Below are 18,569 nucleotides of genomic sequence, written 5' to 3'. Positions count from 1 at the left end.
GGACCAGACCTGCAGAACAAGGACATGTCCCGCCTAAATTGACACGTCTGGTCACTTTCTGTTTTCCAGTGATGAAACTGGTCACACTAGATCTGCCGATCACCAATGTCAGCCAGTAGAACCGGATGCAACTAACGCTTGCGTTGAAGTTAATACATCCGTACGCACGTTACTGCGCATGTCTTGTGACGATTGCTCGGAGGTCTGCAATGATCATCGTGTTGTGGATAGCCAGGAACATGCAATTGATACTGAACAGCATCGCGATATGGCCTGTGCCCAGTACAAGTGCACGACCCCGCAGTTGCAGAGATGACCTTTCCGCATTCCTGTTAAAACTTGGACAGTGGAATCGGGCACCTCGCATGCATCCGTGACTGCTCCTCTGGGAGTGTTGCGCAAGCATTCGTGCTTTTCTTCTTTGCCGCGTTAGATAAGAGCGTTGTTAGAAACGCCTAGGAAGTCCCTCGGTAGTGTACACATTGCCGGTGGAAAGTAACGCCATTTTGGCATTGCTGAACGGGTCCGTTAAGCAGTGAGCCACGCCAGGGAGGTGCCCTGAGAGAATGCGGCTAGCACCGTATCTATAAACCAACCTAGACAATGATACGCCGGTACTGCAAAGCATGTCATGCTTACATCAAATCTTGATGACGCGATAGTCTGCAATTTTTCTCTCAGTACTAGCATATCATTTGATTGAACATAAATAAGTGTGAGTGCACATCCTGAATATGTGCATAGATGGTGACTGCGGGAGTGGAATATGACTATTATAAGTTACTGTGCGCATAGCGGGGCAGGTCCGACAGGTTTTAGGTCATTATTAACATATAAGTGACGCTACGGTGGAGCAACTGCTGGCAGAACAAGCAAGGCTAATCCCACCGGTAGCATACAACAACTCCACTGACATCCTGAGCAAGAACTCTTAAGCTGATTAATAAACATATTACTCGTGCAAGGATGGCCGTTTATGGGCTCGCTTATTTTCGCGAGCATCATTCAGCTTTTATTAAGTACTGCATCTTTGCTGGAGTGAAGCAGGCATGTTTTTCTGGTCTTATTCATTGCAGGGTCATATCCAGAAGACGCTTTCCTGCTTTGATGGGAATGTTGCATTCCTGCGTCTGTTTTACATAAAGAAACTGCTCCTGTGCCATGTGAGTCTGGGCAGTTAAGTTTCTTTTTTTCATCTGGAAAAGCTTTCAAGCTGAAACTGTGCTTTGCATTTGTGTGTAGATTTTAGGCATTTAAATTTGATATATGAAGGAAAAAGCCTTGGCTCATGGGTGTGCGCAAGGCCTGTCTGCAGGAAACGTGTGCACGAAATGTCCGTCCCACTTGTCAATCAAAGGAATATTAAAAATGTTAGAAGAAAAGGCAAAATAAAAATAAGTGGTAAAAATAAAAATACAGAAATAACACAAAATTGAAATAAAAACAACAATAAAAAACAAATATGAAATTTGAAGAAAATAGAAAGAATAAAAAATGGAGGGAGAAAGGACACGGAAAGGGTTTTGGCTTTCGCTTTTCCACTCATAAGCAGACTAAGTGTAAATAATTTTTTTTGTTATACATTTTCAGCAAGTTTGTTTTCTTTAAACAGACACAGAGACGACAACTTGCAATTCTTGTTCTCCATAAGAATTGATTCTATGGCTCTTTCTGGCTATGTTGGTGTTTGTCCAACCCCAAAAGACGCATTTGTTGCCGAGAAAAAATATATTGGATCATTTGAGCCACTCAATTCAAACTCGTGTCATCTGCGCTGAAACAGACCCAGTGATCACTGTGATCTGCACCACAACAGACCCTGTGATCCCAAATTTTAATCTAGAACACTGAAATTTTCATGCTTTTCAGGCAAACTAACAGGAAACATTTTGAATATTTAAGCAATTTAAAATTATACTTGCTTTTCATCTTACAGCATATAAGTACTGTTGACATGTTCTTTGCCAAATGTTGTATTAAATAATAAATTACACTCTAGAACCTAATTTTATTGCTTGAAATGGATTTTATAATAAAGCACATGACACATATAACTGTGTCTATGTTATGAATCTTGCCGAAAAATAATAACCAACAGAAATGGCCCATTTTTTCCTCCACAAGTAAAGAATAAGGCAGGTGTGCTTTTAGCAGAAGCATTGATGCATTTTTGCAAAATCCTGTGCACTGATTTATGTGTGTGTATTTTAGGGATGGTTTTTGTATACAGTGTGGAGTCTAGGTGGGTGTGTCAATGCCGTCAGAGCACTGTGTAGAGTGTACCATCTCTGGTCATGCAGGCCCTTGGAATAAGTGCTTTCAAGGAACAGTCTCCACATATGCCAAAGCCAATGCAAACATCATGCCTGCAGAGATGCTTGCCACAAATTTCGTCCACTGGAGCAGATGTTACAGTGCAACTTGTTTCATTCATTTCTGTGTTCAAAAGGTGAGCTATGGAATGTTAGACATAGATTTTTTGCGGCAGCCACTCCCATGGGATCTAACTTTTTATGGTACTACATAGTTGCTAACAGTTTTGTAAGCTTAGAATTGGGAGCTGAAAGAATTGTACTGTGTGGTTACATAGATTTCTTGATGCTGGTGAAAGAAGTTTAATCTGTTTTGTGTTGCACAGATCCTCAGGCATTGACATACATATGTCCAAAAATTACTGAGCAAGATAGCTACAATTTCTTGATTCCTACCCACTAGGAGCATGATCACCAATACTTGCGCAAACTCAGAGCATGCAGCAACTCGTGCTTCACGTTCCTCTGCTAGGCATCATGAAAGTATGTATCTGTCAACTTGCAGCAAATGTCTATGTTTTTAATGCATCATAAAGTTTCAATGGCATTAATATTTGTTTCTTACGGCACCTCTGTATAACTCAGCTATGACGTGCTGGTAAAATGTTAAAACCACTGCAGCCGTGTGAAGAGCATCTTAACAACGTAAAAAGATAGAGATAGAAATAATGAGTTTGGTCTCTACAATGTCGAAGCAGCAACTAGTCTATAAATTGCTCTGTAATGGATGGCTCTGGATAATTTTAGGCTTCCTAGGCTGTTTTGATGTGCACTTGATATCACCTTGCACCGGTTAGAGTGCCTGCCTCATGTGAAAGAGCGACTGCTTTCAAATGTTTGAAAACAACCACTGGTTAAAAACAAAGTCTGTTCAGGGCTGAAATTGCACATGCTATGCTGCCTATTCGTAATGAACAACTCAGAGGGTCAGTGAGGCTATTTTTTAATGTTGTTTCACTTGCAAAACAACAGCACAGCAGTCTACAAGGACAGTGCACATTACAAGAAGAGCACTACAATGGACAAAGAAGACCACTACGATACACACAAGAAGTTAAATGACACAGTGGATATAGTGTGCAAAAGAAGGAAAGATGGCAATGAAAACGTAATAATAGTGGCAGCCACCTCCAGTTTTGTGCTGATAGATAGAAAAAACATCAGTGCACAACAAGAAAAATCATAATAACAAACAAGATAAATACATGTCACAATCTGTATACTTGTAGTAGCGTAGATATAGAAGTCTGTTGATGAGATTACAATGGCCAGTGTGTCTTCGTTAAAAGACAGCTTGTTTTCTCAGGCTTGTATTCGATGACTGCCTGTCCAGATCCAACAATTCTTAGCACCTTTCGCTACATCGGAGGCATGACCGCCACCTTGGTCAGCTCATCCACAGCCACTGGGGACGGAGGGCCGAGGGTTAACTCACAAATCCACAAAGGCGGCGGTGGCAGCCAAGTACAGTATCAATGGCCAATTCCTGTTCTGTGGAGGGAGCATGCTTATATAGCTCTTCACTCAGTGAGCATTTCTTTCATAGTTGCGTCTCACTTATTTCCTATTTTTTTGGTAGCGCTGAGAAAAGCAGGATATTGCTTTCCTTTACAAGGTGCTCCACGGTACCATTGGTTGTCGTAAAATGCTATCAGATATTTTTATAAGAGTCCCCACTAGAAACTAAACTTGTCAGTGTTCAATGCAAGAATCTTATCCAGTGAGTCTTGCCTAATTGTTCTTTTTGAAGAATATCGGGCAGTGAATGGGACATCGCAGCGCTTAACAATGTTATGAGGACTGATGCAATGTATACACTAAATAACGGGTACATAAGGAGGTGGTTGTCATTATAATCAAGATTAATAAAAACCGAAAGTTGAAGATACTGCGAGCCTGTGCACCAACACCCAGTCACTGGCAAGGTGGTTAAAAGGAAATATAAAGATGTCATATCAGTGATGAATTAAATATGGAAAATGAGGTTTATAAATAAATAGTATGTAAACCTAAGCTGTAATTTTCCAGCCTTATACTATGCCTTATACTTAGCCTTATACTTGGAGCCATGGAAAGAAAAATGATAGGTGTAACATTAAGAGACCGGAAGCATGCAGAGTGGGTGAGGGAACAAGCACGTGCTAATGACATCCTAGTCGAAATAAAGAGGAAGAAATGGGCTTGGGCAGGGCATGTACTGCAAAGGCAAGATAACCACTGGCCCTTATAGGTAATGGAGTGGATTCCAAGAGAAGGCAACCGTAGCAGGGGGCGGCAGAAGGTTAGGTGGACAGATGAGATTATGAAGTTTGCAGGCATAGGGTGGGCGCAGCTGGCAAATGACAGAGTTAATTGGAGAGACATGGGAGAGGCCTTTGCCCTGGAGTGGGTGTAGTCAGGCTGATGATGATGATGATGATGATGATACTAGAGAATCGTAGCACAGGCTAACCTCTCTGCCTTGAATTTAGTAAGAATGCACTACACTGTACTGATGGGCAACTTCGAAGTCAAAGTATGGAAGTTCGAAAGAAGCAGGCATGCAAACAAAAGGTAAACATGGAGTGACTGAGTGGGGAGACAAGTAATGAAAAAGACTTGACAATGAATGCCCTTCCTGGCACCATGCAGGCTGTAGAAGGACTAGAGGAGGTAAGGTGTAGTGACTGTACAGTCGTGATGTCTAGAATCAGCCTGAATTGAATAGAGTGGAGGAAAGTTGTCATGAAGAAGGTAAATGTGATGACCTTCCCAGCATAATTCCACGGCGCTCAGTTGAAGTAGGAGGTACGCTAGCTAGGTAGGATATTGGCAAGCTCTCCAAGGAAACAAGATGCATCATACTATGAAGTGGTAGCGCATGAAAGTCTCAGACCTCTTAGATAAGGTAGAACATGCAGAACCATCAAAATTTATATGTGGAAGGTAATTATGCAAAGTAAAAAATTGTACTAACATGAAGAGAACTCAGCAAGCACTAAAGCACCCAGAAAGCCTGAAAGGAGCAAAGTCTGGATTAGGCGTGTGCAGAGATACATGTTTGTAGAAGGGACAAAGGCAACAGTGCCGTGAGAAATTTAAATATGGTAGGTAAGACAGCAGAAAAATTCTGTGTGCATTTCTTGATGTGTGCTGCTCTTACAGGTTGATCCTGACATTAATCAGTTTGTATCCCATAAATGCTTGTGCTCTTGGGGATTCTGGAAAGAGGCTCACTGCAATTCGTATGGTAGAAGCAATTTTTTGTACCATTTTCCACGGGAACTTATATGGTAGCCAAAATTATAATACTAATGCAGGAAATGGTGCAAACAAGGAAATGGAAATTTTCATTTAAACTGAAGCGATTATAGAGGATATGTCACAAACAGAGGGAAAAGTGCAGGAGACAAGCAACTCGAGATTTTTGGAAGGACAGTAGAGATTCGTTATACAAGAGTGCTTCACGACCTCAAGTATAGGGAAGAATGCTTATATTGTATTAACCCAGCACACAGATCTATGGAAAGGAGAGTGAGTGATGTGGGTGACATTAAGAGGAAACAGCAGATTGTATTAGAGATTGAACTTGAGTTATCAACATCCTAGTGGAATCAAGCGGAAGATATGGGCTTGGACCAGACAAACGTAACATCCAGAACAGATAACCGATGATCTATTAATGTAACAGAGTGGAATCCAGGGCTAGGGAAACAGTCAGGTACGGTAAAAAGATAGATGGGCAAATGCGATCTGAACATTTGATGGGATGGCCACATCTTCTGCGGAACAGGGCAAATTGGGTATCAGTGGAAGAGTCCTTTTCCCTTCTGTGTATGTAGCCTGCTGATGATGGTGGTGAATGTGACATACACACTGATATCTTTGTGTTTCACCTCGATGAGAAAGATAGCTGCTGCTGCCTAGTTTTTAACCATGGACTTTTGTTTTTAGCAGCTAATCTCTTTAGCTGCTTCACTACTATGATGGACTATGAATATGCTGAAAGGTTGCAGCTCTGAAGCTTCTATAGCTAACTAGGGCTTGTTCTCAGTGTTAACATTTCTTTTATGGTAAATCTGCTATGGTCAAGACAGTTATGGTAATATTGAGACACTTGTGGTTCTGCTCATGAATGCTACCTAAAGGAGCCACGTACCATTCAGACTCTTGTCTGCGCTACCCACATTGCCCTTTGAATTGGGAAGGACAAAGGCTAGCATTAGAGAGGTGAACCTTGTGAATTACTTGCTCTTACTATCTGTTATCATCATTCTATTTCCAATGCTTAAAACTAATCTCATTATATGTTCTGTACATATTTCGTTTCCTAATACAGGTAGCAAGCAGGCTTGGAATGTGGAGCAGTGCCAGATCCTGCCTAGTTCAACAAAGAATCTGTGGAGTCCCAAGACAAAGCCATACCTATCAGAATGATGCAGCTGCAAGTGCTTTTACAGCTTGTGGCTGTGATGTGCAGGGTGTGTGCTTAAGATGGTTAAGAACCATCTTTTATCATATTATTATCATTTTATTTCGACAGGTCCCGCCATTTATAGTTACAGCAAAACCGCGTTGATACATTCCCAGTTCGTTCAATTTACCAGTTCGTACGCTCGAAATCACGGACATTAAAAATCTCCCATAGAGTCGCACTATTTTTTTTTTTCTGGGGAATGTGTTAGCGGTTAACATGCTTTTCCGGCTCCTATGTTTAATATTCTGACAAATCGTGGTCGCATGTTACATTTCTTGACCAACCCGCACATGCGCAAACATACAAGTGCACCAAACATGAAGGCACGGGACATAAAGAGCTGAAATGCAGCGGCATGCAATCATCCACCGTGGTGCCTTCTCTGCGGTTCCTAGGTGCGAGGAGACGAAGAACCACCACCACTACCACCGCCACCACCGTCGCCAACAACCTCAAAAATAAAAATGTTGCGCTAGCACTCAAGAGAGCCGTTTTTGCGGGGACGCGACATAAATTATAAACCCCAGCGACGCGCATACATACGAGCGGGGCGCTGCTGGGAAACGCTGCTTAAAAATTGCAAACTCCTAACCAACTCTTAGGAAGCCGCAAGCGCCAGCGTTAGAAGTCACTTAGCCCTCCTTCGCAACTCCACAAGTACAAATAGAAAACAATGTATCTGTAAAGCTGTTTGCCGATGACTGTGTTGTTTTGAAGGATATAATAAGTGATTATAACTATACTTGTCACTACAAAAAACGATAGTAGCAATCACAAAATGGTGAGTGTGCGGGGGTGTGAATATTAACAAAGATAAAACCATATTGTTACAAATCACAAGGAAAAAAGTTCCCAGGCTATGTAGTTATATACTTCACAACCTTTATATTTTAGAAGTGGAGAGCTATAAATACTTCGGAGTAACCCTCACTAACAAACTCACTTGGTCCTCACATCTGCTCTAACGTCTCCTCATCCGCAATGAAGAAATGATGATTTATTAAAAGAAAACTTAGAAATTCTCCCATCATTACTGGAATCACGGTATACAAGGCTTGTATTAAGTCCCGACTTGAATGTGCAGCAGCAGTCTGGGATCCACATAATTAAAAAGTCAGTGCTCAACTGGAGCGTGTACAGCGAAAAGCAGTTCATTTTATTTATGGTAAATATAGAAGGACAGATTCTTCAAGTGCATTAATTCTAAAGAATAATTTACAGTCCTTAGAAGTAAGGAGAAAAGTTACAGGTCTAGCATTACTTCAACGTTTCATCTCAGGAAACCTGAAGCCAGAGCTTCCCAATTTTGCGAAATTGGCGACAAAGCTTGGCAAAGTAAAATGGATACGGTCTGTAAAAAAAATTACATCCTTAGGGTGGTGTTTTTATCTATAACTCGCACCAGTGCACTTCCAAAGTGGCTGGAAAGTATCTGCCACACTCCTACAGTGCATTGTTAAGAGTTGTACTGATCTTCTCAATTGGGTGAAATTCGCAAGCATTACAATAACACAACTTTACACGAGCATTCATTAGCCCCAATTTATCATGAACCCCTGGGATTACTGTCATGGAGTGAAATCTTCTTCCTTCACCTTTTTTGTAAATCGAAATATTTCATAAAGGAGATGGAGGATTTTTTGTATGGCTCCTATTATTGTTGTTGTGATGTCCTGTATATGACTGAAGCTGTTGCGGCTGGTGGTTTTATGACTTTTATATTTCAGTTGTGTGCCCTTCCTGCTTGATCCACAATCATGGCTCGCAGTATTTACAAGCAAATTAATAAATAAGCCATTAGTGTACGTCTGCATCTGTCTCGGAGCCTCTTTCTTTTTCAGAAGCGCTGCAGCGGTGGCTCAGTGGTTATGGCACTCAGCTGCTGACCGGAAAGACGCGGGTTCGATCCCGGCCTAGAGGACCGTGTACTGTGCGATGTCAGTGCATGTTAAAGAACCCCAGGTGGTCGAAATTTCTGGAGCCCTTCACTACAGCGTCCCTCATGGCCTGAGTTTCTTTGGGACGTTAAACCCCCACTAACCACAATCTTTTTGAGAAGCACTCCTTCGCCGATTCTTTACCCCCCCCCAGCCAGGTCATGCACCCTGTCACATGACATGGCGTGTGATTCTGAATCGTACTCAGTGGTTGGCCGGGCTGGTGGGGTGCCAGCTGCGCAACAGTCAGCATGTGGAAAGTTTTCACTGCTCTCTGGTTGACACGTCGAGTCATCTGACAGGGAGGCATGACCTAGTTTGGGGGGTGGGGCGGGGGGGGGGGGGGGGGCGGATAGAGAAGCGGCGAAGGAGCGCTTTTTAAAAAGAAAATGGCTCCGAGACGGATGCATGCGACTCGACTCTTTGGCCGTGTCTGACGTCATACCTCGCTCACATTGGTTGACTATGCTCTGACATCATGAGCTATGACCAATCCTGAATTAGTGTGACAGCGCGTACGGCTTCTCCGAACGTCAGCTCTACGCGCTAAAAGCTGAAACGCTGCAGTTAGGGGCTTAGCTACTGATCCGGAGTACCCGAGTTCGAACCCGACCGTGGCGGCCGCGTTTAGATGGAGGCGACGCGCAAAGGCGCCTAGGTGGTCGAAATTATTCCGACATACTGCGTCATTTCCTATCCCAAAAACCAATTTTCACTTTTTTTCGACAGTCTGCTGCTGCGGTGGCTTCCCCGCAGTACTGAGATGCAAAGGGGCGAAGCATTCGAAAATGACACGAAAGATATTTTTGTTACCTTGGTCATTGCCGCCGACGGACCGGATGCGTTACGAAGTTCCTTCCGAGCTTAAGACAGCGTAAATGCGGTCTGAATTCTGCGAGCGCTAGAAAAGGATATTTTCAGATCTTGTGCCAAGAAATTCTGACATTTTTGTGAAGTGAAATTGTCAATAAATGTTTTTGTACATCTTTCAACAGTCAAATTAAAAAAGAATTAGGCGGTTAATTTGGATCATGTCTTCCCGAATAATACGTTTTTCTTGCAGTTTTTTTTTACATATCAATGAAGTATTACTATATTGCATAGGGAGCAGGATATCAATATTTTTCTCATGAACGATAAATTATTTCTTCTTTCTTCCCATCTAGACGAGCAGTTTGCTGATGTGATGTCTCGAGGAAGGCCATTCCAGTCAGCAGCTCCGCTGGGGAAAGAAGATGCTGCAAGAATATTTTGCAGGAACAAATGTGAGCAACTGGGAAGGAATGGGATATACGGTGAAATCTGTTGTCTGGGAGAACAAGATATGGTGATTAATGAGGTGAGCTGTGGAAAAACATGTTAAATAAGCAGAAGATATGGTGAGGAACAGCGAGATTCACAGACCAGATTATTTTCTTTGTTAAGAGATGCTGCCATCATATAGAATATTATGAGTGTAGAAACTTCGTAGCATGGCATTGAAGGGACTGTAGTACATTGATTGGATACGTATTTGATGACGGTTCTTCATTGCAAGTGCATATTCGTGTCTCGAATATTTGAGTGTGTGGTATATGTAAGTACTTTGCTTGCTGTGGAGCATTATGTAGGTGGACGTTTTTAGTATCCTATTATTTCATGTGAGGAGGATATGATGCGTGTGTAAGCCATATGACCAAGTAGTGCACCAGCTGGCATTGCAGAGGAGATGTTATCAATCGAGCAAGCACTAAAAAGCAACTTGAGGAGGCAATGACCTAAAACAACTTTGAAGAGGTAGGGTTAATTAAGGTTCATCACCCAGTAATTGTCATTCTGCTCATGGTAAATGTCATCTTTAGGGATACTTATATAGATCAATCGGTGTACTCTTATACGTATTCACACACGTGCGCACGCACTGTAGCCTTCATGGATAACGAGAAAACATCCGACTGAGTCGAAACCTGAGCCAGCAGTCATGCAGGCATTATTTAATCAGGGTGTAGATGAGCCTTATGTAAAACAACCGGAAGATATCTATAATGGCTGCACAGCCACCGTAGTCCTCTATAAAACCAGCAATAAAGTTTTAATAAGGAAGGGTGTCTGGCAAGGAGACACGACCTCACCAATGCTGTTCATCACCTATTTATAGGAGGTGTTCAGAGGCCTGGTTTGGGAACAGCTGAGGACAAGAGTTAATAGAGAATACCTTAGTAATCTGCGATTCGCTGATAACATAACCTTGCTAAGTCACTCAGGGGATGAATTGCAAAGCACGATCAGTTACTTAGAGCAGAATGATTGATGTAAAAATTAACATGCAGGAAACCAGAGTAATGTTGAACAGTTTCGAAAGTAAGCAGCAATTTACGATTGTTAGTGAGCTGCTGGAAGTGGTAAGGGAATACGTGTAATTAGGGCACTTAGTGACCACAGATTCAGATCACGTGAGTGAAATAACTAGAATAAGAATGGCTGGAACTCATTTGGCTGGCTTTCTCAGACCATGAATGGAAGTTTTCCAATATCCCTCAAGAGAAAAAAAATATATAACAGCTGTATCTTACCCTTACTTATGGGGCAGAAACATGGAGGGTGATGAAAAGGGTTCAACTTTATTTGACGACAACACAGTGAGCTATGGAAAGGAAATGGTAGGTGTAACATTAAGAGACAGGATGAGGGCAGAGTGGGTCAGGAAGCAAACGCAGGTTAATGACATTCCTAGTTGAAATCAAGAAAAAGAAATTGACTTGAGGAGGGCATGTAATGCGAAGGCAAAATAATTGGTCTTTAAGAGTAACGGACTGGATACCAGTAGATGTCAAGCATAGCAGAGGGCGGCAGGAAGTTCGTTTGACAAATGAGATTAAGATGTTTGCGGGGATAAGGTGGCCACAGCTGGCATAGGACAGGCTGAATCAGAGAAGTATGGGGGGAGGACGGGTTTAGGCTGGTAGTCACGCTGGCGCACTGCAGGGAGGTGGTGAATGGCGGCTTTTTTTCGTTGAGTTGAAGAGCGAAGTCCCTGGGCATATACAGGGGGCAGGTTACCTTTTTTTGCGGTTGATGTTGTTCGGAGTGGTTTGCATATGCCAGGATTCCAGAAGGAGCCTTTTCTGGTAATTTCTTTCGGTTCTGGGGATGTGGGTTTCTTCAAAGTTGATTCTATGGTCGGAGTCCTCGGAATGCTCGGCTATTGGATTGAGCTCTCTTGCGAATTTGCGGACGTCATTTTTATGTTGCCGAATTCTTGCTTTGAAATTTTTGGTTTCGCCAATGTAGCTTGCGTCGCAGTCGCCGCATGGAATTTTGTAGACAATGCCTTGGGCTCTTTCTCTCGGCGGCTGGTCTTTGGGAACAGGTAGGCAAAGCGCAACAGTGTTTGTGGGCTCGTGTGCAACTTGAGATCTGATTTTTTTAGGATTCGGGCGATGGTTTCGCTGACACCTCCGACATAAGGTAACGTGACGTATTTTGGTGGTGGCGTTGGTCTTTGTGCGTTGATTTCTTGGCGAATGTTGTGTTCTTGACGTTTTTGACGTGTTTTTTCAGTTCAGTGCAGCACAGAACTTGACAGAAAAAAAGAACAATGCACGATATTCAAAGAACTAATCATGAACGGCTACCCAAAAGACTTTATTCAAAAAACCATTCGACGTCAAAAACACAGCATTCGCCAAGAAATTAATGCACAAAGACCTACGCCACCACCAAAATACGTCACATTACCTTATGTCAGAGGTGTCAGCGAAACCATCGCCCGAATCATAAAAAAAACGGGTCTCCAGGTTGCGCACAATCCCACAAACACTGTTGCGCTTTGCCTACCTGTTCCCAAAGACCGGCCGCCGAGAGAAAGAGCCCAAGGCATTGTCTACAAAATTCCATGCGCCGACTGCGACACAAGCTACATCGACGAAACCAAAAATTTCAAAGCAAGAATTCGGCAACATAAAAATGACGTCCGCAAATTCGCAAGAGAGTGCAATCCAGTAGCCGAACATCCGAGGACTCCAACCATAGAATGAACTTCGAAGAAACCCGCATCCTCGGAACCGAAAGAAATTACCACAAAGGCTCCTTCTGGAATCCAGGCATATCCAAACCACCCCGAACAACATTAACCGCACAAAAGGAAACCTGTCCCCAGTATATGCATAGGGACTTCGCTCTTCAACTTAAAGAAAGAAAGCCGCCATTCACCACCTCCCAGCAGTGCGCCAGCGTGACTAACAGCCTAAACCTCCCTCCCCCGCGCCTTTCGCATCACAGCTGTCATTTCTTTGACCCCGCTCCCCTCCATACCTAAAAGACGTTAGGTACTGCCCTTAGTCACCCCTGATGAAGGAGCCGAGTCGGCTTCGAATTGTTGGGTTAAATTTAAAATTTTTGGTTGGAGATGTGTAGTTTATTATAAGTTTTCAAACCCAACCAGACAGGCAAATCTGTCACAATGTTTGGTGTTCTACATTCAGTGGCACTGGGCATGATAGGTTGTTGCAGTCCATTGAAATCCAGGATGCCATGAAATATCAAAGGGGCTTGCCTCTGTTCTGATGACGAGTGAAGTGATTAGTGTAGCTAGAAAGAAAGCACAGGCAAAGGCCATATGTTTATGGCTGTTTCACAAACTGAGACTAATGAGAAAGCTTGAAGACAAATGAGAAGCTTGAATTTAGATTACAGAAAAAGCAGAAGCTATGGAAAGGAAAATGCGGGTTACAGTTAAAAGACAGGATTAAAACAGCGGATTTGAGAACAAACTAGACTTAATGGTCTCCTAGCAGAAGTTAATAGTTGGAAATGAGCTTGGGAAGGACATGTAATGCGGAGGAGGATGGCCTTTTAGTGTGATAGTATTGCTGTGGCTGGTGCAGGACAGAGCCAATTGGAAGTGAATAAGAGAAGCACTCGTTTTGTAGTAGATGCACGCTTGCTGATGACTACTACTTGTGCATGTCTCACCACTGTCTTGGTTAGTTGCTTCGAGAACTAATGCGGACTGAGGACCTTGCTCTTCTTTGCAAGCAGTGATGTGTGAGCAGCAGAAATTGCTTGAGCACTTAATGCATAATACAAGCCACACATTCTTTGTCTAAAAAGTGAGAAAAGTTTGTTGAATTATGCATGTTGCTTGTGGATCTACGGGAAGGGCTATCACCAAACTAACTAGATTCTTCAGATTTAGGGAAAAAGGTACCTGAAATAAAGGGCAGTCTTTGTCCCAGTTTGTCATTGTGTTCATTGTGTCACTGCCTGTTCAAAATGAATTACTCTACTTCTGAATTCTGTACAAAGTGCATGAGCCTCAGATTGAGTTGGTAAATGCGAAGTAGCACCTGTGAAAAGTAGCTGTTTGCTGTTGGAAACAACATTCTGCCCATATTTTCTGAATGCAAGAAAGGGTTTTCTCTTGGGTGAGTTAAGTAGCTTTCTATTTCTCTCCATGAATGAGGATTTTTGTCTCAGCAAGAATGGCTGTCTAATTCCTTATAGTCTGGGGTGCACCTGACCCTTATCATGGGAGGGTGCCTGAGAAGAACCTTTGGGAGAATACTTGCAGCCACTCTTGAATACTACATAATATGGCTTGTTCACTGCCTTTTCTCATGTGTGCAGCGTGATTTTCATGGAAGCTGTCTGCCAAGATTACATATACTACCTGGTGCTTCCAAAAGCAATTTTCTCCTGGAACAAAGGGAACAATAACGCTTTTTTCCAGTTTTTTTATTTTCGAGTGGTGTTTATTGCTTCATGCCATAAATAGGGACGATTATACGAAATGTAAAAGGTTTTCTGATCTAATGAAATCCAGAAGAGACCAATGATGGGGTCGCTGTATCCAAACAGAATAGGATGATGCGCTTTTCAACAAAAGACCCTTTGTTTCCAGGTGACTGATTCTCATTGGCTTCAGTGCTGGGCAGGCTAACGACAGTTTTCAATTATTCTTACTCTATGCTGCCTGTGCTAGTGTATTGGTTTGTGAGTTGCTGTCCTGTCTGTGTGATGTCTTGTACTGAAAATCTGTGTCTCATAAACCTCTCAAATTCTTGTAATGTTATATAGGTTTCTGTCGAGGCCATTCGCATGTGATGCAAAGAGAAGGTAACCAATGGTCCCTTCGGGTAAAGAGGTGGATTTCTAGAGAAGGCAACCATAAGTGGGACAGAAGAAAATACCTTGTGCCATGGCAGTCTTTGTCCACAGACACCTTTGTGCCATTTAAATCCATCATCATCGGGAAGTTTGCCTGGCCAAAGGTAGTCACAGCTGGCTCAGGACAAGGCTAATTGGAAATCAATGGGAGGAGCCTTTGTCCCGCAGTGGACATAAGTACGCTGATGATGATGAGAAGCCTTTCCAAAAAGTACTCCCAACTAGAGCACTACACGGGCTCAGGCTCTCCCGAAAGCCCGGGCCGGGCCTGGTCTTTGGGTTGTGGGCCTGGGCCAGGCTCGGGCCTGTATACTGACGGGCTTGAGCCAGGCTCAGGCTTGTGTAGTGAGCACGTACTGAGCACGTACGGGGTTAACAAACTGCAGGTCAAGACAATATTGTAGCTATCTTTCTACTTTTTCCAGAGTACAAACTTGTTAATCTTCAGTAATAAGTCATATGATAGGTTGAGCATGCAAACAATGAAAATGATGCGGAAAACAGAATAAATCAGGCAAAACAGCATATATACCACTCTTTACAAAGCTGAAGTTCTGAAGCACCGAAAGTCACAAACACAGTACTTTTGCTTGCCGCCTTCTTAGCTTCACAAAATCGTTAACCATAAAGCATAAGTACGGCGTCCACGCACAAAATAAAGCAACATTTTGCTTTACTCGTTCGGATATAGCCTGAGAGCAACAGGAACTGTGAGGCTGTCTTTGCTGTTTGCTGCCAGATGTTCAGCTCTGAATGCATCACACGTATCTCCTTCCCAGCATGCGCCTTGTCTCTTTAATGCTCTGCGCTCGATACTACCGAGTCTTGTATTTCCTGATAACTGTTGTATTATTTGTTTTGTTTAGTTGTGGTACTCCCGCGGGTTTCCCGGAGCATAGGGGAGACTGTGCATGCGGGCAAATCTGGGCCTTGAAGGGTGCATGTAATAAATGCACCCGTGTAGTGTAGTTTCTCTATTTTGGTCTCAGTATTTGTGCTAATGACTTTTTACAATGTATGGAATTATAATTATGAGACTTCTTTCTGTTGTCTGCCAAGTCCTTTCTTTTTTTTTTTCAGATTTTGTGACGATTAATTCTACAATAGCTTTCTAAACGAATTGTCTAAGATATGACCGCATTAACACTCAGTTTCAGTGAAGTGTGGGACCTGTAGTAGTTGACATCTTCATTGTGTAATATATCCAAGCCCAGTTGATCTTCCTGCATTTTGTTATTGCTAGATGGTAAGAGACAAGCGACAGCGGGAGAAGCAGCTGTTTGAACAGACGCAAGCGGACACCTAACTGGCTTGCGGTCTCGTGCGACCTTTTGCGTTTCTGTGGCGATCCGATTGCAATGTTACAGCCTGTTCGACATAAGCTTGCAAATATTAAATCCGAAGCTAAGAGACGGAAAACGGCTTGAGTTGATTATTTTCAGCAAGTTGGTTTGTGTGGCATTCAAGGCACTGCACTTTGTTCTGGGCAAAAAAATTAAGTACCAACTCAAACAGAAGCAGACACTAGAGAATTTTAGACCTCTGTTCTAACAACCACTAATGCTTTTTCGCTGAAATTCATAGTAACAACAATGTTTGTGCTTCTGTAGCAGGCTTACAGCATTTGTGTTGTTTTGGGCCTGAGCCGGGCCCACCGACTTGTTGGGCCAGGCCGGGCCTGGTAGGTGAGAGCTTTCCTGGGCTCGGGCCAGGTCCAGGCATTAGAGAAACCGGGCTGGGCTTGGGCTGGTAGCGGTAGACGTTATCAGGCCCAGGCCGGGCCGGGCCAATAATTATGGCCCGTGCACTGCTCTATTCCCAACATTCGATCACCATTCTTCTCACTGGTCTTTTTGTACGCATTTAGTGCAAGCACAGAGAAAGTGGTGGTGCGACTGTTTTGCATTTGTCGCCAACAGTTCATGGAGCCTATTTTGACTGCTGTGTATAAACAATAGAACGGTCTGTGGGGCTGCATGTTCTGATTCATCATGTGGTCCAGCAGTGCATATTCATCAGTAGTCAGGTCAACTCTTAGTGAAGTAGTATTTCCTTGCTGTAGCCTGCCATGAAAGTGAAATGCGTGTACACTTTGTGGTGCAGCTGGAAGAAATCTGTGCCACTAGCTTGCTTATAAGCTGTCATCCTGTCTGATTGCTTGTATGTGAATATAGTTTTCACAGCTGCCATGCCTGGTGCGTCAGCAAAACCTTGAGTTTCTCCCTCGCTTGCTGTATGTCGGTGCCTCTTTGAAGCTTTAGATTCTGGATGCCAACCCTGCTGATAAAGCAAAAGACAACAAGTAGTTTTGCCTTAACTATACAACACGCTATTTGCTAAAATGCACGTGCATATTATTGGCATAGTTGGCATGGCACATTTGGTGGCATATAGTAACAGCATTTAGATTGTTGACAACTTTGGGGTGAACTGTTTTCTCTTCTTTGTTAATTCATCCGTAGAATGCTTAGGAAGTAACTGTTGCTAACAGTTGTATGACACTTTTAGTGATGCTGACAAAATCAGTAAAGCTGATTACTACTCTGAAAGGACATTGCAGTATTTATGTTTTCAATACATCCTTTGTTCAATTTTCAACTACTACTCTTCCGAGCATATGGTTTCAGTTTCCCTGACATGAATAAAAGCTATGAAAAGAAGCATTCCTGCCTGTTCATGAAGACCATCAGTGCAATTAATTTGAATTTCTTCGCCTGCAGGAGTAGTAGCCCTGAAAATAGTTTCAGGTGTGTAAGCACCAAATTTTTCTTACAACAGTAGTAGTTAGCACTCATGTTCTAGAGGTTATCCACCTGAAGACAGTCTGGCATCTGGTTAAGCAACTGATGAAATCTAATAAATGAAAGGTGGTCTGCATTTTACAAAGCTTGTTGCTGGCCAAATTGTTTCCATTCTGAAGGAAACATGTTAAAACTGTACACTGACAGTATCAGCACTCATCTTGTTCATTTTCTTTCTTACTCGTGTCTTACTAAAGTATTGGCGCTAACATTTTTTCCTAAGATGGCAGTGGTGCTGTGGTGTAGACTGGTGCAACACAATTCTGATCGCCTCTGTGGCGAGACCTGCATTTCTCTCATGATTGGAATCACATTACTTGAGTTGCTGCTTTGTTCTAGATTGCAGGTATACATGGAGGACAGTGTTGCTTTTCATGCAATGCATACAAATCACTTCACTTTGTGCTTCTTTGTGCAATGTTTATGGTCAAACAAAGTGATACTCTCATGTGAAAAATTGGAAGCAAACTTGCTTGCTGCATGAGCCCAATGCAAAAAACTGCTTTCATCATTTGCATCATATATAATATACATGCAACAGACACTGTGCAGCCACATAGCTAGCTAAAGAAAAATTGCTTTTGAAGGAGCATTTTTAGTTTTCTTGGCAGTTGTCTAGTGCTATGACAAGACAACCAAAAATGTTGTCATGTACCTTAATAGATCTGTCTTGCTGATAAACCCATGTTCATGTGCTGTTAGCTGAGCATCGAACATCTGAGCCCAAGAAAGAGATAGCGAATAATGGAAAGGCAGGGAGGTTATCTAGGCAGTGTCCTGTGAAATCAACATCTTAAAGGAGCATACCTAGAGGCCTAGCTTTTGGTTGCGTGTTTTCTTGTTTGTCTTGATGTGTAAGGCATTATTATACAAGGATTACCATGCGATATTCTCCTATGACCGTTAAATAATTCAT

General features: G+C 42.7%; 1 long non-coding RNA gene across 4 annotated transcripts in view; it reads left to right on the top strand.

Annotated features, from left to right (window-relative positions):
• LOC144113385 (uncharacterized) overlaps positions 1–17,515 on the top strand; it is a 19,062-nt gene extending 1,547 nt beyond the window's left edge. The window contains exons 2-6 of one of the 4 annotated variants that reach the window (XR_013310759.1): positions 1,077–1,163; positions 2,301–2,449; positions 6,631–6,772; positions 9,872–10,044; positions 16,096–17,515. This is a non-coding gene — a long non-coding RNA (uncharacterized LOC144113385). Of the gene's footprint in view, positions 1–1,076; positions 1,164–2,300; positions 2,450–6,630; positions 6,773–9,871; positions 10,045–15,932 lie in introns of all 4 variants that reach the window. The other 3 variants (XR_013310757.1, XR_013310760.1, XR_013310758.1) reach the window with 3 other exon arrangements.
• The last annotated feature ends 1,054 nt before the right edge of the window (positions 17,516–18,569 follow it).

Source organism: Amblyomma americanum, chromosome 1, assembly GCF_052857255.1.
Source record: "Amblyomma americanum isolate KBUSLIRL-KWMA chromosome 1, ASM5285725v1, whole genome shotgun sequence".
In the NCBI taxonomy this organism is placed as follows: domain Eukaryota; kingdom Metazoa; phylum Arthropoda; class Arachnida; order Ixodida; family Ixodidae; genus Amblyomma; species Amblyomma americanum.
Note: the sequence above shows the minus strand (reverse complement) of the source record. Positions and strands in the feature narration are given on the sequence as shown.